Consider the following 21,079-nt stretch of genomic DNA (forward strand, 5'->3'; position numbering starts at 1 on the left):
GAGTCAACAGGCAGTTTATGTCCACAACCTTAAAACCGAGTAACTGTTGGATGCACTTCCTAGAAAAGTCCAGCCTGGACATGACCTGGAGAGTGCCATCCTCTTTTGGTTTAAATTTAAAACGCACGCTGTGGTGCCTCCTCATGCCGGCACGAGCAGCCGACATGTTGGAGGCACCACTAGCCTGCTGCGGCTAAAACCCAACAATAAATATACAATAAATAAATTAAAACCTGCTTACCTTAAAACCAGAAGATTCCTCGTAGAACGAGTCGTCAATTAAAAGCCGCTTGTCAATGTACCTCCCGAAGGGTGTGTGTCCCGTGTGACAAGCAACACACGAGACCAAGTCCAACAAGAGGCGATCGCTGTCTCTACCTTAGGACCAGACACTTGATCTTAGCCAAAAGGCCGAGAAGCGATGACACAATGACGCAGAGGCGGGGGAGCCGTCAAAGGCCACGCCCACCTGGGCCGTGGCGAGAGGGTCTAAAGGTCGCCAACAAACAAGCTCAGCTCACAGCAAACAAGCTCAGCTTGACTGTTGACACCGAAAATGGATCACAGCAGAGCGCACAACACGACACTTTGGAGTGCAACCTGGGATTTTGGACCAACAAACATTCTGCCCTAAAAGTGAGCGGGCAGACCAAAGCGTACGTCGTAGAGACTTGAAACTCTTGAGGGATGGTAGTACCCGCCCGGTCTACAACATCACCAAGGCTCGGCCCAATCGGCCCCAAGGTGGCGCTGCAGCGATCAGAAGTACGAAATGCCTCGTAACTCCTGAACCGTCCGTCGCAGACCCAAGTGTCTTACATCACCGGAATCCTTGGCTCGGCCGAACAAGACGCAGGCCTCGGATTCGATGGTTGCGCTGGCGAGATTTTCGGGTATTTGGGATTTTGTGAAAAAGCTACTTTTGCACACTAGTCCTAGGTCTTTCGCCCAATCTGACCCAAACCGGTGCAGAAAGATTCCCTGGAGTCTGATTGCCGACAGCGATGGGGAAAAAAGTCGGAATTTCGATTCACGTTGGCGACGGGACGTCAAAACGTTGGGAGTGGGCGAGGCGGGCTTTACTTAAATGGCCATAACTCTCCAACGGAATGAGACTATTACACCCAAGTCGGTACACCTGTGAACGGGCTCAGCCTGTGCTCAGGTGAAAAGGGATGTGGCGACTGGCCACTTGGTGGCGCTGTAAACAGTAAAAACAACAACATGAATACGGCCATAGGCGACTGTATGTCAGGTGATTTTTCACACATGCACAAGGTATTCATACCACATGATAGAACTCCTCATTCGGAACAACTTTGCTTCTAGGACCACTGCTGCCAATCAAAGCGCTGGTTGAATAATGGAGATTATTTGAAGAATGAAGGAAAAAAAAAACTAAAAAACAGCCCTACTTTTGCAGACTGGTCCTAGGTTGAGAGTTTTACATCTCTCGATCAACCACTGCAGTTCAGTTCTCTGGACTTCCTAGGTCGTTAACTACCAGAAGAAGAGGAACTCGAACAATCTGCTCTTTTAACCAGTGTGTCCAGGGGAGAGCGCGAACGCAGTCCCCCACTACCATAAATTATGCAGTCGAGATTCCCACATTTGGGGAATTCGCAGGGGTCAGCACAACCGGAGTGCAATGGCCGAGCCTCGCCCTGGGTGAACCACCTTCCTGATCATGGTGTCTCCCCTGCCAGGTAAGTATGAATTCCCAGGCCTCCCGTCAGAGGCACCCTGTCCCTCTCCGCAATCCTCACCAACGGTCGGACAATCAAACACACACCTGATTCGACTCATCAGCTCATTCGTAAAAACTCCAAGAGATAAGAGAGAGACATCAAAAATCTGCAGCGTCGGGCTCTTTTGCTGTTGTTGTTGTGGATGATGTTGTTTTCATGCTCCGGATCCATGAGCCAAAAATCAATTTCACACGCGGTCACCGGATAGTGGACGAATCAGATGTTACACGAGATCAGGACAGAGTTGTTGTTTTTTTCCCGTTTTTTTCCCTCTCACACCACCATTACCTGTATAGCATATGATCACCTACAACACCTTTAAAGCACCCATACACAGCAATATACGTTACTTCCATTAACACCTGCTGCCACACAAGACTAAAACATCTCTTTCATTGAACGCAGTTTTGGGGGGTGCACCGTTCCCAGAAGTACTGCAATACCGGGTCGATGCGTGGAGTGGACGGAGCAAGCCCCTGTTCCATCTCCCAGTTCCAAAAATCAATTTAATATATGGTGCCCGGGTAGGGCACGTATCAGATATTAAACTGATAAGAACAGATACTACACTTGATCTTAGCCAAAAGGCAGAGAAGCGATGACACAGTGACGCAGAGGCGGGGGAGCCGTCAAAGGCCACGCCCACCTGGGCCGTGGCGAGAGGGTCTAAAGGTCGCCAACAAACAAGCTCAGCTCACAGCAAACAAGCTCAGCTTGACTGTTGACACCGAAAATGGATCACAGCAGAGCGCACAACACGACACTTTGGAGTGCAACCTGGGATTTTGGACCAACAAACATTCTGCCCTAAAAGTGAGCGGGCAGACCAAAGCGTACGTCGTAGAGACTTGAAACTCTTGAGGGATGGTAGTACCCGCCCGGTCTACAACATCACCAAGGCTCGGCCCAATCGGCCCCAAGGTGGCGCTGCAGCGATCAGAAGTACGAAATGCCTCGTAACTCCTGAACCGTCCGTCGCAGACCCAAGTGTCTTACATCACCGGAATCCTTGGCTCGGGCCGCACAAGACGCAGGCCTCGGATTCGATGGTTGCGCTGGCGAGATTTTCGGGTATTTGGGATTTTGTGAAAAAGCTACTTTTGCACACTAGTCCTAGGTCTTTCGCCCGATCTGACCCAAACCGGTGCAGAAAGATTCCCTGGAGTCTGATTGCCGACAGCGATGGGGAAAAAAGTCGGAATTTCGATTCACGTTGGCGACGGGACGCCAAAACGTTGGGAGTGGGCGAGGCGGGCTTTACTTAAATGGCCATAACTCTCCAACGGAATGAGACAATTACACCCAAGTCGGTACACCTGTGAACGGGCTCAGCCTGTGCTCAGGTGAAAAGGGATGTGGCGACTGGCCACTTGGTGGCGCTGTAAACAGTAAAAACAACAACATGAATACGGCCATAGGCGACTGTATGTCAGGTGATTTTTCACACATGCACAAGGTATTCATACCACATGATAGAACTCCTCATTCGGAACAACTTTACTTCTAGGACCACTGCTGCCAATCAAAGCGCTGGTTGAATAATGGAGATTATTTGAAGAATGAAGGAAAAAAAAAACTAAAAAACAGCCCTACTTTTGCAGACTGGTCCTAGGTTGAGAGTTTTACATCTCTCGATCAACCACTGCAGTTCAGTTTTCTGGACTTCCTAGGTCGTTAACTACCAGAAGAAGAGGAACTCGAACAATCTGCTCTTTTAACCAGTGTGTCCAGGGGAGAGCGCGAACGCAGTCCCCCACTACCATAAATTATGCAGTCGAGATTCCCACATTTGGGGAATTCGCAGGGGTCAGCACAACCGGAGTGCAATGGCCGAGCCTCGCCCTGGGTGAACCACCTTCCTGATCATGGTGTCTCCCCTGCCAGGTAAGTATGAATTCCCAGGCCTCCCGTCAGAGGCACCCTGTCCCTCTCCGCAATCCTCACCAACGGTCGGACAATCAAACACACACCTGATTCGACTCATCAGCTCATTCGTAAAAACTCCAAGAGATAAGAGAGAGACATCAAAAATCTGCAGCGTCGGGCTCTTTTGCTGTTGTTGTTGTGGATGATGTTGTTTTCATGCTCCGGATCCATGAGCCAAAAATCAATTTCACACGCGGTCACCGGATAGTGGACGAATCAGATGTTACACGAGATCAGGACAGAGTTGTTGTTTTTTTCCCGTTTTTTTCCCTCTCACACCACCATTACCTGTATAGCATATGATCACCTACAACAGCTTTAAAGCACCCATACACAGCAATATACGTTACTTCCATTAACACCTGCTGCCACACAAGACTAAAACATCTCTTTCATTGAACGCAGTTTTGGGGGGTGCACCGTTCCCAGAAGTACTGCAATACCGGGTCGATGCGTGGAGTGGACGGAGCAAGCCCCTGTTCCATCTCCCAGTTCCAAAAATCAATTTAATATATGGTGCCCGGGTAGGGCACGTATCAGATATTAAACTGATAAGAACAGAATTTTTTTTTATTTTATTTTTTTATTTTTTTTTATTAAGAACAGATTCTAATATTTCATTTACAATATTTTTCCACTTCACCCCACAAAACCATATATTTCTCTTTTCCCATTCTTATTTCCCACATTTTAGTTTCCATTAACACTTTGTATTTCAACTCATACCACAATTGTTTTGATGTTCTACCTTCTTTTTTCTTTTTTACGTGAGCATTCCTTTCATCCCACAATATCTCTTTACCAATACTTATTATGCACCAGATTATCTCTTCTTTTTCCGACTGTCCCAACCCTTCTCCTCTCAAAATTAAATCAGAATTCAAAACAATATCTATTCTTACTACCCTTAACAATTTTTGTATTCTTTTCCAGAAGCAATGGGCTAGATAACATTCCCAAAAAACATGTTGCAGAGTCTCATCTCCTGGACAACCCCTTGGACAACCTCTGGTACATGTGGATCCCTGATTATATAGTCTTTCTCTCACCGGTAATCTGTTCAATGCAGTCAACCAATTCAAATCCTTCCTTCCATTACTTAAATCTTTATGTTTAATACATTTCCACTTAACTTTTTTCTTTCCCAATTCTGTTCTTTGTGTTACTACCAATTTTCCTTTTAAATCTTGATATAATTGTTTATGATTTTTTAGTAGCTCCTCCTTTACACACTCTGGATGGGCTCTTAAGAACAAAATTAACTTTTCATATTGCCAAGGTCTACTCTCAGCCTTTGGTCCTCTGTTATCTAGAGGTACAATTTCCCTTAATGGCAAGGCTGCCCACAATTTTACAAAATACATAGCTTTATGCTGCACATTGTTCATTAGTATCTTACCTAAAAAACAAACGTACAGTACTTCTAACTTTAAAGGAATACACACCACCTCTCTGCCTCCCTCTTCTACCTCTAGGTACATCTGTTCCCTTTTAACAGGTTCATACTTCCCTCCCCATATAAATGAAAAGACCAACCTAGTCAAAATTAATTTGCTTTTGGTAGGAATTGGAAAGATTAGGGCTAAGTAAATCAAACTAGACAACAGGTCTATCTTAACTACTAGTCCCTTCCCCGTAATACTAAGTTTTCTACATTTCCAAATATTCAATTTCTTTTTCACCCTCTCAATTTTTTCCTCCCAATTCAGTTTAGCCGAATCTTTATGATAAAATTTAACCCCCAGAATTTTGATTCCCGTAGGACACACCGAAAAACCGTGCCTCACTTCCTTCCTTCCTTTCCATTTTCCACAATACATTAATGAAGATTTGGCATAGTTCACGGCCGAGCCAGTAGCTGCACAATACATTTCCAATATTTGTACAATTTTCTCCAGCCCTCTATCTGTAGATATAAATACAGTTGTATCGTCTGCATACTGCGATACTTTTACTCGTTCACCCAAACCCCCTGGAATGTGAACTCCCTCAATGTGCCGCTCATTCCTTATTCTTTCTGCCAAAGGCTCTATAAACAAGACATATAACAGTGGAGACAATGGACATCCCTGCCTCACGCCTCCCCTTTGTTCAATCGGCTCACTCAAAAACCCATTTATCTTCACCCTGCTATGTACTTCATGGTATAAGACCTTTACCCATGAAATAAACCCTTCCCCAACATTCATTTTCCCCAACACCTTAAATAAAAATTCATGGTTAACCCTATCAAAGGCTTTCTCCTGGTCTAAACTCAGTATGCATAAAGGCAGATCCCTCTCCTCCACCCAGCTAATGATGTCTCTTATGAGTAATAGATTAAAAGAACCAGCCCTTCCCTTAACCCCACAAGTTTGATCTGGGTCCACTAATACTGCCATCACCTCCAGTAACCTATTTGTTAAACATTTGCTTAGAATTTTATAATCAGTTGTTAATACAGTTATTGGTCTCCAATTTTTAATATCTTTTTTCTCACCTTTCTTATGGATTAAGTGTATAACCCCAGAGCTCATAGACTCAGTTAGCTTGCCTGTCTTATACACCTCTCTGTATACCAACACCAGGTCTTTTTTTATTATGTCCCAGAAGCACCCATAAAACTCTTTAGGCAACCCATCACCCCCTGGTGTTTTATTTCCTTTCATGGAGGTAAGGGCTGCTTTAATTTCCTCTTCCTTAATCTCCCCCTCCATTCCCTCTCTATGTTCCTCAGATAAAACTCTCTTTATACCTCCCAATAATTCTTCTCCCTTCCTCCCCTCAACCTCTCTTTTAGAAAACAATTCCTTATAAAAGGCACAGACATATTTAAACATGTTTTCTTTCCCTTTAACCTCTCCTTTTTCTGACATAAACCCATCAATTATTTCTCTTTTCTGTTTTTGTTTTATTGTTTGAAAAAAATATTTAGTTACTTTTTCATCCTTTTCCCTTTCTTCTATCTTTGCTAAAAATGCAAACTCCTTTGCTTTTTTAGTATAGTACCTTTTGATTTTCCCCTTTATCTCCACAATTTCCTCCCCTCTTACCTCTAACCCACTATTCTGATTTGCCATTATTTTTTGCAATCTGTTGTTGTCCCTCCAGACCTCCTTCCTTTCCTGTCTTCTTTTCTTTTCTGTATATCTTATACAAAAACCAGCAATTTCTATTTTCAACACTTCCCACCATTCAAGAAGTGATGTATACCCCACTTTAAATTCTTGCCATAATTTGTAGAAATCCATAAATTCCTTTTTAAAGATATCATCCTCCAGCAAACTAATATTCATTTTCCAATAGCCCTTACCCATATTTGATTCATTATTTACTATTGTGACTAACACCAACACGGCAAAATCCTCAGCCCTTTTATTTTTATCCCCTGGGTTATAAAGAAATAGTCTAGTCTACTTCTGTCCCCCCTCGTATTGCCCCATGTAAACCCTGAATCGTCTTTATTACCATTTCTATATGCATCCTGTAAGAAATGCTCTTTTAATTCCTTTTTTAAATAAGTCCCTGAGAAGTCAACTTCCCCATTTTTTTCCAAATTATCCAAAGTTATATTAAAATCTCCCCCCATTATTACATATCTATTGGTATCCCACAAATTTGGTAAGTTTTTGAAAAACTCCAGCCGTTTACTTCTATTGCAGGGTGCATATACATTAATAAAGCGATATCTGTACTCACCCCATCGTGCATCTAGACATTGTAATCTCCCCGGCACCAGTGATACATAGTCCTCTATCGTGAATCCATCATTCTTAAACACAATCCCCAAACCATCCGAATGTACATTTCCAATACTCCAATATGAAACCCCTGAAGTCCATTCTTTAGTGAAAGTTATTATATCTTCTTCACCCTTCAGATGACACTCTTGCAGGAATGCCACCTCAAAGTTCATGGATAGCAGGGAAAAAAACAAAGCATTCCTCTTCCCAGCTTCCCTCAGACCTCTCACATTGAGAGATACAAATTTCAAGTCCATCATTCATAAAGATCAGCAGGTAATGTTTTCTTTTTCTTTTCATTTCCTTTCTCCTTGTCTGTCCCATCCATGAATCCAGTGGTCCCTTTGAAAAACTCCACATCGTCCCTCGATAGGAAGCCACCAGACAGCAACTCCGACTCCGAAACCTCCACCTCCTCCTCTGATGCTGGTAAAGGAGGCACTAGCAGGGATCCAGGCGTCGATGACCCATCCGCAATCTCAGGTAAGTCCGAAGATTCTTCATCCCCCGTCCGGTGCTCCAGCGCACTAAAGAAATTTGATATCTCTATCTTGTTTTCTTCCTCATTTCCTTCTAATTTCCTTTTATTTACCCTGGGAGCAAGCTTCCAAGACTCTGCAGCTCCCTGCTCTTCCTCATCCTCAGTTCTGTCACTCCAGGAGATATTGACTTTGTGCTGTAAGGTGTCTGGAATCACTGTACCCTGTAACTCTCCACTCTCCTCCTCCATTTTCTCAGACTCCTCGCTGGCTGGATTCGTCAGCTCCGCTAGGACTGAACCTGAAACAGAACTCTTTGCTGTAACCTCCTTCACTCCCTCCATTATTTCCATATCTGTGGGTGAGCCCATCTGGTCCTGTATTTCTTTAATAACCACATCAATGGGCCTAAGGTCTCCTCCTTCTTCTCCTCTTACTGCACTGGCATACGTTCTTTTCCGTTTTGGGCATGTCCTGAAGAGATGATCAGTAGCCCCACACTCTTTGCACACTTTAGGTTTTTGACACTCTGAAGCAGCATGTCCCGGATCTTTACAATTCAGACATCTTATGTTGCATTGGTATTCCAAGTGTCCAAATTCCTGACATCTCCTACAATACTGAGGCTGACCAGAGTACACTATGTATCCCCTTACACCTGCAATCTTGAAACTGGCCGGAGGATGATGATAACCCTGAAAACCCGCTGGGTCCTCGTTGAGTAATACTTGATACTGTCTTTGTCCATTCCACACCCCGAATCTGTCTCTTCTGTACCTTGCTGTAGATTTTATTCTCACATGGTTTCGGAGAAAAGCTTCCACCTCTTCATCTTCCATGTTCATGTCAAACATATTAATTGTCAAAATCCGAAAATTATTTCTCCCCAAAGACTGTATTCTGAATTTATCCAGAGGATGCTCACCTTCCTTTTCTCTGAACTTTTCCAAAAGTCCCTGGAACAAATTGCTGTCTTTCATTGTGACATCAAAGTACTTGTCTTTGCCATTTCTTTGAATTCCAAGGATCCCCGGAGGCTCAATCTTCAACAGATCGATAATGACTTTTTGGATGAATTCCTCCCTTTCTGGCATCTCCTCTTCTCTGGATCCTTCCCAGTAGAATCTCGTCGTGTTCTTTACTCTTCTCTCAAAACCGTCCTCCGCCATCTTTCCACCACTCTTTCTCAAACTTTCAGCCACCAGGTACTGCGGTCATGCCACTTGCACCCCCCATCTGCCCCTGGGGATTTACCCCTCTTAAAACCTTTGAGTGCTTTTTGTGTTTCTAAAATGGTAAAATCTTGGGTTAAAAGCTCATTTGGGCTATTTACTTTCTTGACTAAAAAATTTAAAACTTCCTTTAGAGTGGTTTCATGTACTTCTTTTGGACTATATAACTCCTGGTAAAAATGCTCAACCCCTTTTAAAATTTCATGTGTTGTTTTTACTTCCCTCCCTTCTACTTTTACACTGGTCATAGCCCCTCCCCTTGTTAATATCTTTTAAAAAAAATACCTAGTACATTTTTCACCTTCTTCTATATCTCTCTCTTTACTTCTTAAAATAACCCCTTTACTTTGAAAACTGGATAAAACTGACATTTCTTTTTTGACCTCTTTCATTTCATCATTAAAATCAAAGCCATTGTTAAAAAGATTAAAATATCTTTGTAGTCTTTTTTGCAGCCCCATCATGTATCTCTTTTCCCTATTCTTCTTGTCCCTTCCTACTTTCATAAAAAACTGTCTTGTCCGGTCCTTTACCATCTCCCACCACTGTGCATGTGTATCGTAAAAGTCTTGGAGGGTCTGCCATTGGCTGAACTGCTCCCTATATTCCTTTACTACATCCTCGTCTTCTAAAAGGGACGGCTCCAGAGCCTCTCGCATCGACTATATTTTTACAAGAGATTGCCCGCCAACCGATGCTACAGTGACCCCCCTCTTCTTTTCTGACCACTTAATGCTGTCTTCCACCCTTTCACTGCCCACGGGTGTGACGGTAGGGGGAGGGCTGTGGAAGCGGAACTGCTCCCTATATTCCTTTACTACATCCTCGTCTTCTAAAAGGGAGCAGTTCAGCTTCCACACCCCTCCCCCTACCGTCACACCCGTGGGCAGTGAAAGGGTGGAAGACAGCCTTAAGTGGTCAGAAAAGAAGAGGGGGGTCACTGTAGCATCGGTTGGCGGGCAATCTCTTGTAAAAATATAGTCGATGCGAGAGGCTCTGGAGCCGTCACTACTGAACCAAGTGTAGCCCTCCTCTCTTTGATGCACATTTTTAAAACAGTCGACTAATTTAAAATCTCTCACTAGGCCCTGTAATAAAACCGTTGTCTTATCGACCTTAAAATCCTCTCCTACCCTCTTCCTATCTTTTTTTGATAAAACACAGTTAAAATCCCCTGCCACCACTAGGGGAACCCTACCTAACATGTGGGACTGCAAGTCTTCTAGAAGCTCATACCTTTCATTTTTACCTGTAAAACCATACACATTAAGAACATTTAAATCTCTACCTAAAAAAGTCAGATTCGCTAAAAGAGCCCGCCCTTCCCTCACCACTGTGCTGCCCTTCACCAAGATATTGGGATTTTTAATTAAAATAGCAACACCGTCATTTTTATTTTGGTTTGATCCACTCCATATGGAGGGACCAGGGGGCCACAGTTCTTCCATCTTGGTGTACCTATTTAAAAAGGGCAAAGCACACTCTTGTATTAAAAACACATCTGATTTACAAGTATTTAAAAAGGATAAAATGCTCTGTGCTCGTATGGTGGACCTCACGCTTCTTACATTGATGGTTGAGATGGTGAGGGCCATGGGCAGTAAGGCTAAAAAGGTATGAGACATTTAAAACAGAAGAAAATAAAAGACTACAATAAAATCATTAAAATCATGTGATCTCTTGTTGCAATTGCCTTTCCCTCCTCCCAGATGGACTGGGGTCAGGAAGGCAAATGCTTACCACCTCCGGGGCTACAGAGAAAGCCTCTTGCAGCTCTTTCGGTGATGATGTTCTTAGCTTTACGTGCAAAAAGGATACCGCATTTGGGGAATCTAGGGGCCACATACGTTCCGGATCGGAACTATCCGAACGATGTGCTGCCCTAGGCTTTTTCTCCTCTGTATCAAACAGAGGAGATCCCGCAGGCCTTTTTTGCACCTGAGCATTTGGGAGTGAAAGCTCAGTTTCACTCCCACTGGTTTCTGAAAACGCATCCGGAACTGTTTCTAAAGAGGACACCGTTTCTTCCTCTGTCTCCTCTCCTTCCTTATCTTTCACAATTATGGTGGCTTTCAATTCATTCGTGGTGGCTTTCCTTTCAGTTTGAATGTTTGGCTCCGCCCCTGTGGCCGCCCCACTTGCTCCCTCTAGCCCAATCCCTGAGGTTGGCAGGAGATTTGAAATTCCCGCCAAAACCTCAGGGACCGCCTCCTCCTTCCTTTGTTCTTTTGTTTGGTGTGCTTGTGGGGCGGCCATTTTTAGCTTGTTGGCAAAACTTTTAGGGCAGTCTCTGTAGAGATGGGTTGATTCTCCACAAAGATTGCACCGCCTGCCATTGGTACATATTTCAAAACTGTGACCAATTTCTTTACACTTCCCACATACTAATTCTTGGCATGCCTCAGCAAGATGCCCAACTCTTCCACATTTCCTACACAGCTTGGGCATCCCTTGATAGTGTATGTAGCCTCTGTTTTCTCCCAGCACAATCATAGAAGGCAGATGTTTCAGGCCCTGGTAGCCCCCAGCGTCTTCCCATTGTTTGATGGGAATCCGCCAGGAGCAATTCCAAATGCCATCCTCATCTAGCACTTTGACAGGCTGATTTCTAACAGTGCAAAATCTACCCAGCCAGACACAAATATCATCTCCAGTCACTGTTTCGTTAAACATTCTGACAATCACAGTTTTAAGTGTGTTATCAGAAAGTTTCTCCACCGTGAACATGGAGAACTGGGCCTTAACAGTTTCAAACCTTTGCCAAAAATCATTAAGAAGGGAAGCAGTCTTGAAGCTCAAATCAAATCCCTTGTTTAGGGGCAGAGTCATCAAACAATTCAAGTCGTCTGGCTTAAAATGTAAGGTCTTTTGGATCAGCTTCCTGGAAAAATCCATACGGGACATACCCAGGAGCTTCCCCTCAACCTCTCTGAATATAAAACGCACGCTGTGGTGCCTCCGCACGCCGGCACGGGCAGCCGACATGATGGAGGCACCGACAGCCTAAAAGGTTTAAAACTATACAATGAATAAATAAATAAATAAATAACAAGATAAAAGAATAAAAAAGGTCTTACCTTAAATCTGTAAAATAGAAAGCAGCAAGTTCAATTTACCTCCCGAAAGGTGTAGGGCCCGGGACACAAGCGATCTCGAGCCAGGAAACCTCCAAGAGGCGATCGCAACTCCACCTGACGACCAGATACTTGATCTTAGCCAAAAGGCCGAGAAGCGATGACACAATGACGCAGAGGCGAGGGAGCCGTCAAAGGCCACGCCCACCTGGGCCGTGGCGAGAGGGTCTAAAGGTCGCCAACAAACAAGCTCAGCTCACAGCAAACAAGCTCAGCTTGACTGTTGACACCGAAAATGGATCACAGCAGAGCGCACAACACAACACTTTGGAGTGCAACCTGGGATTTTGGACCAACAAACATTCTGCCCTAAAAGTGAGCGGGCAGACCAAAGCGTACGTCGTAGAGACTTGAAACTCTTGAGGGATGGTAGTACCCGCCCGGTCTACAACATCACCAAGGCTCGGCCCAATCGGCCCCAAGGTGGCGCTGCAGCGATCAGAAGTACGAAATGCCTCGTAACTCCTGAACCGTCCGTCGCAGACCCAAGTGTCTTACATCACCGGAATCCTTGGCTCGGGCCGAACAAGACGCAGGCCTCGGATTCGATGGTTGCGCTGGCGAGATTTTCGGGTATTTGGGATTTTGTGAAAAAGCTACTTTTGCACACTAGTCCTAGGTCTTTCGCCCGATCTGACCCAAACCGGTGCAGAAAGATTCCCTGGAGTCTGATTGCCGACAGCGATGGGGAAAAAAGTCGGAATTTCGATTCACGTTGGCGACGGGACGCCAAAACGTTGGGAGTGGGCGAGGCGGGCTTTACTTAAATGGCCATAACTCTCCAACGGAATGAGACAATTACACCCAAGTCGGTACACCTGTGCACGGGCTCAGCCTGTGCTCAGGTGAAAAGGGATGTGGCGACTGGCCACTTGGTGGCGCTGTAAACAGTAAAAACAACAACATGAATACGGCCATAGGCGACTGTATGTCAGGTGATTTTTCACACATGCACAAGGTATTCATACCACATGATAGAACTCCTCATTTGGAACAACTTTGCTTCTAGGACCACTGCTGCCAATCAAAGCGCTGGTTGAATAATGGAGATTATTTGAAGAATGAAGGAAAAAATAAAATAAAACACAGCCCTACTTTTGCAGACTGGTCCTAGGTTGAGAGTTTTACATCTCTCGATCAACAACTGCAGTTCAATTCTCTGGACTTCCTAGGTCGTTAACTACCAGAAGAAGAGGAACTCGAACAATCTGCTCTTTTAACCAGTGTGTCGAGGGGAGAGCGCGAACGCAGTCCCCCACTACCATAAATTATGCAGTCGAGATTCCCACATTTGGGGAATTCGCAGGGGTCAGCACAACCGGAGTGCAATGGCCGAGCCTCGCCCTGGGTGAACCACCTTCCTGATCATGGTGTCTCCCCTGCCAGGTAAGTATGAATTCCCAGGCCTCCCGTCAGAGTCACCCTGTCCCTCTCCGCAATACTCACCAACGGTCGGACAATCAAACACACACCTGATTCGACTCATCAGCTCATTCGTAAAAACTCCAAGAGATAAGAGAGAGACATCAAAAATCTGCAGCGTCGGGCTCTTTTGCTGTTGTTGTTGTGGATGATGTTGTTTTCATGCTCCGGATCCATGAGCCAAAAATCAATTTCACACGCGGTCACCGGATAGTGGACGAATCAGATGTTACACGAGATCAGAACAGAGTTGTTGTTTTTTTTCCCGTTTTTTTCCCTCTCACACCACCATTACCTGTATAGCATATGATCACCTACAACACCTTTAAAGCACCCATACACAGCAATATACGTTACTTCCATTAACACCTGCTGCCACACAAGACTAAAACATCTCTTTCATTGAACGCAGTTTTGGGGGGTGCACCGTTCCCAGAAGTACTGCAATACCGGGTCGATGCGTGGAGTGGACGGAGCAAGCCCCTGTTCCATCTCCCAGTTCCAAAAATCAATTTAATATATGGTGCCCGGGTAGGGCACGTATCAGATATTAAACTGATAAGAACAGATTTTTTTTTTTTTTTTTTTTTTTTTTAATTAAGATCAGATTCTAATATTTCATTTACAATATTTTTCCACTTCACCCCACAAAACCATATATTTCTCTTTTCCCATTCTTATTTCCCACATTTTAGTTTCCATTAACACTTTGTATTTCAACTCATACCACAATTGTTTTGATGTTCTACCTTCTTTTTTCTTTTTTACGTGAGCATTCCTTTCATCCCACAATATCTCTTTACCAATACTTATTATGCACCAGATTATCTCTTCTTTTTCCGACTGTCCCAACCCTTCTCCTCTCAAAATTAAATCAGAATTCAAAACAATATCTATTCTTACTACCCTTAACAATTTTTGTATTCTTTTCCAGAAGCAATGGGCTAGATAACATTCCCAAAAAACATGTTGCAGAGTCTCATCTCCTGGACAACCCCTTGGACAACCTCTGGTACATGTGGATCCCTGATTATATAGTCTTTCTCTCACCGGTAATCTGTTCAATGCAGTCAACCAATTCAAATCCTTCCTTCCATTACTTAAATCTTTATGTTGAATACATTTCCACTTAACTTTTTTCTTTCCCAATTCTGTTCTTTGTGTTACTACCATTTTTCCTTTTAAATCTTGATATAATTGTTTATGATTTTTTAGTAGCTCCTCCTTTACACACTCTGGATGGGCTCTTAAGAACAAAATTAACTTTTCATATTGCCAAGGTCTACTCTCAGCCTTTGGTCCTCTGTTATCTAGAGGTACAATTTCCCTTAATGGCAAGGCTGCCCACAATTTTACAAAATACATAGCTTTATGCTGCACATTGTTCATTAGTATCTTACCTAAAAAACAAACGTACAGTACTTCTAACTTTAAAGGAATACACACCACCTCTCTGCCTCCCTCTTCTACCTCTAGGTACATCTGTTCCCTTTTAACAGGTTCATACTTCCCTCCCCATATAAATGAAAAGACCAACCTAGTCAAAATTAATTTGCTTTTGGTAGGAATTGGAAAGATTAGGGCTAAGTAAATCAAACTAGACAACAGGTCTATCTTAACTACTAGTCCCTTCCCCGTAATACTAAGTTTTCTACATTTCCAAATATTCAATTTCTTTTTCACCCTCTCAATTTTTTCCTCCCAATTCAGTTTAGCCGAATCTTTATGATAAAATTTAACCCCCAGAATTTTGATTCCCGTAGGACACACCGAAAAACCGTGCCTCACTTCCTTCCTTCCTTTCCATTTTCCACAATACATTAATGAAGATTTGGCATAGTTCACGGCCGAGCCAGTAGCTGCACAATACATTTCCAATATTTGTACAATTTTCTCCAGCCCTCTATCTGTAGATATAAATACAGTTGTATCGTCTGCATACTGCGATACTTTTACTCGTTCACCCAAACCCCCTGGAATGTGAACTCCCTCAATGTGCCGCTCATTCCTTATTCTTTCTGCCAAAGGCTCTATAAACAAGACATATAACAGTGGAGACAATGGACATCCCTGCCTCACGCCTCCCCTTTGTTCAATCGGCTCACTCAAAAACCCATTTATCTTCACCCTGCTATGTACTTCATGGTATAAGACCTTTACCCATGAAATAAACCCTTCCCCAACATTCATTTTCCCCAACACCTTAAATAAAAATTCATGGTTAACCCTATCAAAGGCTTTCTCCTGGTCTAAACTCAGTATGCATAAAGGCAGATCCCTCTCCTCCACCCAGCTAATGATGTCTCTTATGAGTAATAGATTAAAAGAACCAGCCCTTCCCTTAACCCCACAAGTTTGATCTGGGTCCACTAATACTGCCATCACCTCCAGTAACCTATTTGTTAAACATTTGCTTAGAATTTTATAATCAGTTGTTAATACAGTTATTGGTCTCCAATTTTTAATATCTTTTTTCTCACCTTTCTTATGGATTAAGTGTATAACCCCAGAGCTCATAGACTCAGTTAGCTTGCCTGTCTTATACACCTCTCTGTATACCAACACCAGGTCTTTTTTTATTATGTCCCAGAAGCACCCATAAAACTCTTTAGGCAACCCATCACCCCCTGGTGTTTTATTTCCTTTCATGGAGGTAAGGGCTGCTTTAATTTCCTCTTCCTTAATCTCCCCCTCCATTCCCTCTCTATGTTCCTCAGATAAAACTCTCTTTATACCTCCCAATAATTCTTCTCCCTTCCTCCCCTCAACCTCTCTTTTAGAAAACAATTCCTTATAAAAGGCACAGACATATTTAAACATGTTTTCTTTCCCTTTAACCTCTCCTTTTTCTGACATAAACCCATCAATTATTTCTCTTTTCTGTTTTTGTTTTATTGTTTGAAAAAAATATTTAGTTACTTTTTCATCCTTTTCCCTTTCTTCTATCTTTGCTAAAAATGCAAACTCCTTTGCTTTTTTAGTATAGTACCTTTTGATTTTCCCCTTTATCTCCACAATTTCCTCCCCTCTTACCTCTAACCCACTATTCTGATTTGCCATTATTTTTTGCAATCTGTTGTTGTCCCTCCAGACCTCCTTCCTTTCCTGTCTTCTTTTCTTTTCTGTATATCTTATACAAAAACCAGCAATTTCTATTTTCAACACTTCCCACCATTCAAGAAGTGATGTATACCCCACTTTAAATTCTTGCCATAATTTGTAGAAATCCATAAATTCCTTTTTAAAGATATCATCCTCCAGCAAACTAATATTCATTTTCCAATAGCCCTTACCCATATTTGATTCATTATTTACTATTGTGACTAACACCAACACGGCAAAATCCTCAGCCCTTTTATTTTTATCCCCTGGGTTATAAAGAAATAGTCTAGTCTACTTCTGTCCCCCCTCGTATTGCCCCATGTAAACCCTGAATCGTCTTTATTACCATTTCTATATGCATCCTGTAAGAAATGCTCTTTTAATTCCTTTTTTAAATAAGTCCCTGAGAAGTCAACTTCCCCATTTTTTTCCAAATTATCCAAAGTTATATTAAAATCTCCCCCCATTATTACATATCTATTGGTATCCCAAAAAATTTGGTAAGTTTTTGAAAAACTCCAGCCGTTTACTTCTATTGCAGGGTGCATATACATTAATAAAGCGATATCTGTACTCACCCCATCGTGCATCTAGACATTGTAATCTCCCCGGCACCAGTGATACATAGTCCTCTATCGTGAATCCATCATTCTTAAACACAATCCCCAAACCATCCGAATGTACATTTCCAATACTCCAATATGAAACCCCTGAAGTCCATTCTTTAGTGAAAGTTATTATATCTTCTTCACCCTTCAGATGACACTCTTGCAGGAATGCCACCTCAAAGTTCATGGATAGCAGGGAAAAAAACAAAGCATTCCTCTTCCCAGCTTCCCTCAGACCTCTCACATTGAGAGATACAAATTTCAAGTCCATCATTCATAAAGATCAGCAGGTAATGTTTTCTTTTTCTTTTCATTTCCTTTCTCCTTGTCTGTCCCATCCATGAATCCAGTGGTCCCTTTGAAAAACTCCACATCGTCCCTCGATAGGAAGCCACCAGACAGCAACTCCGACTCCGAAACCTCCACCTCCTCCTCTGATGCTGGTAAAGGAGGCACTAGCAGGGATCCAGGCGTCGATGACCCATCCGCAATCTCAGGTAAGTCCGAAGATTCTTCATCCCCCGTCCGGTGCTCCAGCGCACTAAAGAAATTTGATATCTCTATCTTGTTTTCTTCCTCATTTCCTTCTAATTTCCTTTTATTTACCCTGGGAGCAAGCTTCCAAGACTCTGCAGCTCCCTGCTCTTCCTCATCCTCAGTTCTGTCACTCCAGGAGATATTGACTTTGTGCTGTAAGGTGTCTGGAATCACTGTACCCTGTAACTCTCCACTCTCCTCCTCCATTTTCTCAGACTCCTCGCTGGCTGGATTCGTCAGCTCCGCTAGGACTGAACCTGAAACAGAACTCTTTGCTGTAACCTCCTTCACTCCCTCCATTATTTCCATATCTGTGGGTGAGCCCATCTGGTCCTGTATTTCTTTAATAACCACATCAATGGGCCTAAGGTCTCCTCCTTCTTCTCCTCTTACTGCACTGGCATACGTTCTTTTCCGTTTTGGGCATGTCCTGAAGAGATGATCAGTAGCCCCACACTCTTTGCACACTTTAGGTTTTTGACACTCTGAAGCAGCATGTCCCGGATCTTTACAATTCAGACATCTTATGTTGCATTGGTATTCCAAGTGTCCAAATTCCTGACATCTCCTACAATACTGAGGCTGACCAGAGTACACTATGTATCCCCTTACACCTGCAATCTTGAAACTGGCCGGAGGATGATGATAACCCTGAAAACCCGCTGGGTCCTCGTTGAGTAATACTTGATACTGTCTTTGTCCATTCCACACCCCGAATCTGTCTCTTCTGTACCTTGCTGTAGATTTTATTCTCACATGGTTTCGGAGAAAAGCTTCCACCTCTTCATCTTCCATGTTCATGTCAAACATATTAATTGTCAAAATCCGAAAATTATTTCTCCCCAAAGACTGTATTCTGAATTTATCCAGAGGATGCTCACCTTCCTTTTCTCTGAACTTTTCCAAAAGTCCCTGGAACAAATTGCTGTCTTTCATTGTGACATCAAAGTACTTGTCTTTGCCATTTCTTTGAATTCCAAGGATCCCCGGAGGCTCAATCTTCAACAGATCGATAATGACTTTTTGGATGAATTCCTCCCTTTCTGGCATCTCCTCTTCTCTGGATCCTTCCCAGTAGAATCTCGTCGTGTTCTTTACTCTTCTCTCAAAACCGTCCTCCGCCATCTTTCCACCACTCTTTCTCAAACTTTCAGCCACCAGGTACTGCGGTCATGCCACTTGCACCCCCCATCTGCCCCTGGGGATTTACCCCTCTTAAAACCTTTGAGTGCTTTTTGTGTTTCTAAAATGGTAAAATCTTGGGTTAAAAGCTCATTTGGGCTATTTACTTTCTTGACTAAAAAATTTAAAACTTCCTTTAGAGTGGTTTCATGTACTTCTTTTGGACTATATAACTCCTGGTAAAAATGCTCAACCCCTTTTAAAATTTCATGTGTTGTTTTTACTTCCCTCCCTTCTACTTTTACACTGGTCATAGCCCCTCCCCTTGTTAATATCTTTTAAAAAAAATACCTAGTACATTTTTCACCTTCTTCTATATCTCTCTCTTTACTTCTTAAAATAACCCCTTTACTTTGAAAACTGGATAAAACTGACATTTCTTTTTTGACCTCTTTCATTTCATCATTAAAATCAAAGCCATTGTTAAAAAGATTAAAATATCTTTGTAGTCTTTTTTGCAGCCCCATCATGTATCTCTTTTCCCTATTCTTCTTGTCCCTTCCTACTTTCATAAAAAACTGTCTTGTCCGGTCCTTTACCATCTCCCACCACTGTGCATGTGTATCGTAAAAGTCTTGGAGGGTCTGCCATTGGCTGAACTGCTCCCTATATTCCTTTACTACATCCTCGTCTTCTAAAAGGGACGGCTCCAGAGCCTCTCGCATCGACTATATTTTTACAAGAGATTGCCCGCCAACCGATGCTACAGTGACCCCCCTCTTCTTTTCTGACCACTTAATGCTGTCTTCCACCCTTTCACTGCCCACGGGTGTGATGGTAGGGGGAGGGCTGTGGAAGCTGAACTGCTCCCTATATTCCTTTACTACATCCTCGTCTTCTAAAAGGGAGCAGTTCAGCTTCCACAGCCCTCCCCCTACCGTCACACCCGTGGGCAGTGAAAGGGTGGAAGACAGCATTAAGTGGTCAGAAAAGAAGAGGGGGGTCACTGTAGCATCGGTTGGCGGGCAATCTCTTGTAAAAATATAGTCGATGCGAGAGGCTCTGGAGCCGTCACTACTGAACCAAGTGTAGCCCTCCTCTCTTTGATGCACATTTTTAAAACAGTCGACTAATTTAAAATCTCTCACTAGGCCCTGTAATAAAACCGTTGTCTTATCGACCTTAAAATCCTCTCCTACCCTCTTCCTATCTTTTTTTGATAAAACACAGTTAAAATCCCCTGCCACCACTAGGGGAACCCTACCTAACATGTGGGACTGCAAGTCTTCTAGAAGCTCATACCTTTCATTTTTACCTGTAAAACCATACACATTAAGAACATTTAAATCTCTACCTAAAAAAGTCAGATTCGCTAAAAGAGCCCGCCCTTCCCTCACCACTGTGCTGCCCTTCACCAAGATATTGGGATTTTTAATTAAAATAGCAACACCGTCATTTTTATTTTGGTTTGATCCACTCCATATGGAGGGACCAGGGGGCCACAGTTCTTCCATCTTGGTGTACCTATTTAAAAAGGGCAAAGCACACTCTTGTATTAAAAACACATCTGATTTACAAGTATTTAAAAAGGATAAAATGCTCTGTGCTCGTATGGTGGACCTCACGCTTCTTACATTGATGGTTGAGATGGTGAGGGCCATGGGCAGTAAGGCTAAAAAGGTATGAGACATTTAAAACAGAAGAAAATAAAAGACTACAATAAAATCATTAAAATCATGTGATCTCTTGTTGCAATTGCCTTTCCCTCCTCCCAGATGGACTGGGGTCAGGAAGGCAAATGCTTACCACCTCCGGGGCTACAGAGAAAGCCTCTTGCAGCTCTTTCGGTGATGATGTTCTTAGCTTTACGTGCAAAAAGGATACCGCATTTGGGGAATCTAGGGGCCACATACGTTCCGGATCTTCCGGATCGGAACTATCCGAACGATGTGCTGCCCTAGGCTTTTTCTCCTCTGTATCAAACAGAGGAGATCCCGCAGGCCTTTTTTGCACCTGAGCATTTGGGAGTGAAAGCTCAGTTTCACTC

At 43.2% G+C, this 21,079-nt stretch overlaps 6 non-coding genes across 6 annotated transcripts; all 6 read right to left on the reverse strand.

Annotated features, from left to right (window-relative positions):
* Positions 1 to 1,550: 1,550 nt before the first annotated feature.
* On the reverse strand, positions 1,551 to 1,714 carry LOC143726606 (U1 spliceosomal RNA). The gene has a single exon (XR_013198846.1). It is a non-coding gene; the product is annotated as a U1 spliceosomal RNA (small nuclear RNA).
* Positions 1,715 to 2,157: 443 nt separating this feature from the next.
* LOC143727180 (U2 spliceosomal RNA) lies at positions 2,158 to 2,348 on the reverse strand. The gene has a single exon (XR_013199387.1). It is a non-coding gene; the product is annotated as a U2 spliceosomal RNA (small nuclear RNA).
* Positions 2,349 to 3,476: 1,128 nt separating this feature from the next.
* On the reverse strand, positions 3,477 to 3,640 carry LOC143726607 (U1 spliceosomal RNA). Its single transcript, XR_013198847.1, has one exon. It is a non-coding gene; the product is annotated as a U1 spliceosomal RNA (small nuclear RNA).
* A 443-nt stretch (positions 3,641 to 4,083) lies between these two features.
* LOC143727475 (U2 spliceosomal RNA) lies at positions 4,084 to 4,282 on the reverse strand. The gene has a single exon (XR_013199503.1). It is a non-coding gene; the product is annotated as a U2 spliceosomal RNA (small nuclear RNA).
* Positions 4,283 to 13,471: 9,189 nt separating this feature from the next.
* Positions 13,472 to 13,635, reverse strand: LOC143726527 (U1 spliceosomal RNA). The gene has a single exon (XR_013198768.1). It is a non-coding gene; the product is annotated as a U1 spliceosomal RNA (small nuclear RNA).
* A 444-nt stretch (positions 13,636 to 14,079) lies between these two features.
* Positions 14,080 to 14,267, reverse strand: LOC143727452 (U2 spliceosomal RNA). The gene has a single exon (XR_013199498.1). It is a non-coding gene; the product is annotated as a U2 spliceosomal RNA (small nuclear RNA).
* Between the last annotated feature and the right edge of the window lie 6,812 nt (positions 14,268 to 21,079).

The sequence above is a fragment of the Siphateles boraxobius genome, unplaced genomic scaffold (genome assembly GCF_051911475.1).
Source record: "Siphateles boraxobius isolate OS27281-9 unplaced genomic scaffold, OSU_SipBor_1 77, whole genome shotgun sequence".
NCBI classification, from domain to species: Eukaryota; Metazoa; Chordata; class Actinopteri; order Cypriniformes; family Leuciscidae; genus Siphateles; species Siphateles boraxobius.